The following is a 5,000-nucleotide window of genomic DNA, read 5'->3' as shown; positions in this document are numbered from 1 at the left end:
TTGCTCTTTTGGCTGACACTTGAACATTCAGCAACAAAGGCTAACGCCGGCCGCCAGACTCGGCCTTGTCAACATAAAAGTCACATAAGCCACATGAGTCGAATGGGCTTGTGAAACGGGACAATTACAAAATCACAAATCTTTCTCAACTGTCTTGGCTCCTTTTATTTACACCCCTAAATTCCACATACTAAGGTACAACAGGAATACGGGATAAATGCAGAGGCTACTTCCTACCAATATGGAAGCCGGGCAAAAAAAAAAAAAGAAAAAAGCTCACGCTAGCACGCCGGGCGAAGCATCGCTCTGAGATGAGTTGCGAGTCGCAGGGATGCCGGTGAAGCAGGCTCGGGCTGAGTGGGCCAGCCAGCCTTTTGACTTAGGGAAGTGGCGTCGCCATGTCAAGTTCAAAGAACTCTGTGAAGCTTTAGGGGGACAAAAGAACAACTGTTGTAGATGCAGGCAGGTCTGGGAGGAGAATTTAAAAAAAAACTCAATACAACTGGAAATCAGCCCCCCGAAACGAGAACGGGGACCCATGAATGGCGGCCCATGACTTGAGGTTGCGTGTAACGGTGAAATAAACATCACGGCTGTGACGAAACGGTGCTGTTATTGCCCCACGGCTCACTCCCTTTCGTGATGTGTTGCTTTAATGTGACCTAAGTAAGTGATCTAAATTAGCAGGTGTTTTTTTGTTTGTTTGTTTGTTTTTAACAGCAAATATTGGGCTTGTCCCACCCATGAGCTGCAACTGTGATTGGTTGTAGTTCTGCTCTGCGTTGACATCCTGTAACAGACTTTCCCCCCCATGTTGTCAGTTTCCTCAAACGTACACTGACCCCTACTGGCAGGCTTGGGTTACTTTTATCCACAGCATTCCCTCCACAGAGTTCTTGTTGAATATTTTCCAGTGTACATTCTTTCACTAACGCCGGCCGCCAGACTCGGCCTTGTCAACATAAAAGTCACATAAGCCACATGAGTCGAATGGGCTCGTGAAACGGGACAATTACAAAATCACAAATCTTTCTCAACTGTCTTGGCTCCTTTTATTTACACCCCTAAATTCCACATACTAAGGTACAACAGGAATACGGGATAAATGCAGAGGCTACTTCCTACCAATATGGAAGCCGGGCAAAAAAAAAAAAAGAAAAAAGCTCACGCTAGCACGCCGGGCGAAGCATCGCTCTGAGATGAGTTGCGAGTCGCAGGGATGCCGGTGAAGCAGGCTCGGGCTGAGTGGGCCAGCCAGCCTTTTGACTTAGGGAAGTGGCGTCGCCATGTCAAGTTCAAAGAACTCTGTGAAGCTTTAGGGGGACAAAAGAACAACTGTTGTAGATGCAGGCAGGTCTGGGAGGAGAATTTAAAAAAAAACTCAATACAACTGGAAATCAGCCCCCCGAAACGAGAACGGGGACCCATGAATGGCGGCCCATGACTTGAGGTTGCGTGTAACGGTGAAATAAACATCACGGCTGTGACGAAACGGTGCTGTTATTGCCCCACGGCTCACTCCCTTTCGTGATGTGTTGCTTTAATGTGACCTAAGTAAGTGATCTAAATTAGCAGGTGTTTTTTTGTTTGTTTGTTTGTTTTTAACAGCAAATATTGGGCTTGTCCCACCCATGAGCTGCAACTGTGATTGGTTGTAGTTCTGCTCTGCGTTGACATCCTGTAACAGACTTTCCCCCCCATGTTGTCAGTTTCCTCAAACGTACACTGACCCCTACTGGCAGGCTTGGGTTACTTTTATCCACAGCATTCCCTCCACAGAGTTCTTGTTGAATATTTTCCAGTGTTTTGTTTTGAGAGCAACTGGCTATAATTAAGCCAAACTACAACTGATTGGTTTCCATCCCATGGCAGGCCATGCAGGTGGGCTTAAACGGCATCTGACGCTGAAATGTTTCGACTCTGAAGACTCCAAAGGCCGTATGAAATGTAACACAAGGACGTACATGTAAAAGAAAGGGTAATGCGTTGTAGATTTGTGAAAGCGTAAAGTAAGATGGAGTAAAAGTAAGAAAAGCAAGTGAAAGAATGTGCATGTAAGTGCTTGAGGATGGCAAAAGCTTACAGCACCTGGTATTCCCAGGCGGTCTCCCATCCAAGTACTAACCAGGCCCGACCCTGCTTAGCTTCCGAGACCAGACGAGATCGGGCGTGCTCAGGGTGGTATGGCCGTAAGCGAGAGCACTGCTTCCACTCAGCCTATTTATAAGCATGCGGCAAAAGACGGCTGCCTTTTCCACACTACAGGGGACACACATTTACTCGCCCTCCTTTCTTACTTCCAAAGCAACCCCACCAAGCTCATTCAAACCAATCACACATTTCATTGCTCTCTCCTGTCCTCCTTCTCTTTTCACAAAAAAAATAAAACAACAAAACTTGCTCTTTTGGCTGACACTTGAACATTCAGCAACAAAGGCTAACGCCGGCCGCCATTCTCGGCCTTGTCAACATAAAAGTCACATAAGCCACATGAGTCGAATGGGCTCGTGAAACGGGACAATTACAAAATCACAAATCTTTCTCAACTGTCTTGGCTCCTTTTATTTACACCCCTAAATTCCACATACTAAGGTACAACAGGAATACGGGATAAATGCAGAGGCTACTTCCTACCAATATGGAAGCCGGGCAAAAAAAAAAAAAGAAAAAAGCTCACGCTAGCACGCCGGGCGAAGCATCGCTCTGAGATGAGTTGCGAGTCGCAGGGATGCCGGTGAAGCAGGCTCGGGCTGAGTGGGCCAGCCAGCCTTTTGACTTAGGGAAGTGTCGTCGCCATGTCAAGTTCAAAGAACTCTGTGAAGCTTTAGGGGGACAAAAGAACAACTGTTGTAGATGCAGGCAGGTCTGGGAGGAGAATTTAAAAAAAAACTCAATACAACTGGAAATCAGCCCCCCGAAACGAGAACGGGGACCCATGAATGGCGGCCCATGACTTGAGGTTGCGTGTAACGGTGAAATAAACATCACGGCTGTGACGAAACGGTGCTGTTATTGCCCCACGGCTCACTCCCTTTCGTGATGTGTTGCTTTAATGTGACCTAAGTAAGTGATCTAAATTAGCAGGTGTTTTTTTGTTTGTTTGTTTGTTTTTAACAGCAAATATTGGGCTTGTCCCACCCATGAGCTGCAACTGTGATTGGTTGTAGTTCTGCTCTGCGTTGACATCCTGTAACAGACTTTCCCCCCCATGTTGTCAGTTTCCTCAAACGTACACTGACCCCTACTGGCAGGCTTGGGTTACTTTTATCCACAGCATTCCCTCCACAGAGTTCTTGTTGAATATTTTCCAGTGTTTTGTTTTGAGAGCAACTGGCTATAATTAAGCCAAACTACAACTGATTGGTTTCCATCCCATGGCAGGCCATGCAGGTGGGCTTAAACGGCATCTGACGCTGAAATGTTTCGACTCTGAAGACTCCAAAGGCCGTATGAAATGTAACACAAGGACGTACATGTAAAAGAAAGGGTAATGCGTTGTAGATTTGTGAAAGCGTAAAGTAAGATGGAGTAAAAGTAAGAAAAGCAAGTGAAAGAATGTGCATGTAAGTGCTTGAGGATGGCAAAAGCTTACAGCACCTGGTATTCCCAGGCGGTCTCCCATCCAAGTACTAACCAGGCCCGACCCTGCTTAGCTTCCGAGATCAGACGAGATCGGGCGTGCTCAGGGTGGTATGGCCGTAAGCGAGAGCACTGCTTCCACTCAGCCTATTTATAAGCATGCGGCAAAAGACGGCTGCCTTTTCCACACTACAGGGGACACACATTTACTCGCCCTCCTTTCTTACTTCCAAAGCAACCCCACCAAGCTCATTCAAACCAATCACACATTTCATTGCTCTCTCCTGTCCTCCTTCTCTTTTCACAAAAAAAATAAAACAACAAAACTTGCTCTTTTGGCTGACACTTGAACATTCAGCAACAAAGGCTAACGCCGGCCGCCAGACTCGGCCTTGTCAACATAAAAGTCACATAAGCCACATGAGTCGAATGGGCTTGTGAAACGGGACAATTACAAAATCACAAATCTTTCTCAACTGTCTTGGCTCCTTTTATTTACACCCCTAAATTCCACATACTAAGGTACAACAGGAATACGGGATAAATGCAGAGGCTACTTCCTACCAATATGGAAGCCGGGCAAAAAAAAAAAAAGAAAAAAGCTCACGCTAGCACGCCGGGCGAAGCATCGCTCTGAGATGAGTTGCGAGTCGCAGGGATGCCGGTGAAGCAGGCTCGGGCTGAGTGGGCCAGCCAGCCTTTTGACTTAGGGAAGTGGCGTCGCCATGTCAAGTTCAAAGAACTCTGTGAAGCTTTAGGGGGACAAAAGAACAACTGTTGTAGATGCAGGCAGGTCTGGGAGGAGAATTTTAAAAAAAACTCAATACAACTGGAAATCAGCCCCCCGAAACGAGAACGGGGACCCATGAATGGCGGCCCATGACTTGAGGTTGCGTGTAACGGTGAAATAAACATCACGGCTGTGACGAAACGGTGCTGTTATTGCCCCACGGCTCACTCCCTTTCGTGATGTGTTGCTTTAATGTGACCTAAGTAAGTGATCTAAATTAGCAGGTGTTTTTTTGTTTGTTTGTTTGTTTTTAACAGCAAATATTGGGCTTGTCCCACCCATGAGCTGCAACTGTGATTGGTTGTAGTTCTGCTCTGCGTTGACATCCTGTAACAGACTTTCCCCCCCATGTTGTCAGTTTCCTCAAACGTACACTGACCCCTACTGGCAGGCTTGGGTTACTTTTATCCACAGCATTCCCTCCACAGAGTTCTTGTTGAATATTTTCCAGTGTTTTGTTTTGAGAGCAACTGGCTATAATTAAGCCAAACTACAACTGATTGGTTTCCATCCCATGGCAGGCCATGCAGGTGGGCTTAAACGGCATCTGACGCTGAAATGTTTCGACTCTGAAGACTCCAAAGGCCGTATGAAATGTAACACAAGGACGTACATGTAAAAGAAAGGGTAA

At 46.4% G+C, this 5,000-nt stretch overlaps 2 non-coding genes across 2 annotated transcripts; both read right to left on the bottom strand.

The window, feature by feature from the left end:
- Nucleotides 1–2,076: 2,076 nt before the first annotated feature.
- On the bottom strand, nucleotides 2,077–2,195 carry LOC140576485 (5S ribosomal RNA). Its single transcript, XR_011981696.1, has one exon. It is a non-coding gene; the product is annotated as a 5S ribosomal RNA (ribosomal RNA).
- A 1,390-nt stretch (nucleotides 2,196–3,585) lies between these two features.
- Nucleotides 3,586–3,704, bottom strand: LOC140576145 (5S ribosomal RNA). Its single transcript, XR_011981375.1, has one exon. It is a non-coding gene; the product is annotated as a 5S ribosomal RNA (ribosomal RNA).
- Nucleotides 3,705–5,000: the final 1,296 nt, after the last annotated feature.

The sequence above is a fragment of the Salminus brasiliensis genome, chromosome 13 (genome assembly GCF_030463535.1).
Source record: "Salminus brasiliensis chromosome 13, fSalBra1.hap2, whole genome shotgun sequence".
Lineage (NCBI taxonomy): Eukaryota > Metazoa > Chordata > Actinopteri > Characiformes > Bryconidae > Salminus > Salminus brasiliensis.
Note: the sequence above shows the minus strand (reverse complement) of the source record. Positions and strands in the feature narration are given on the sequence as shown.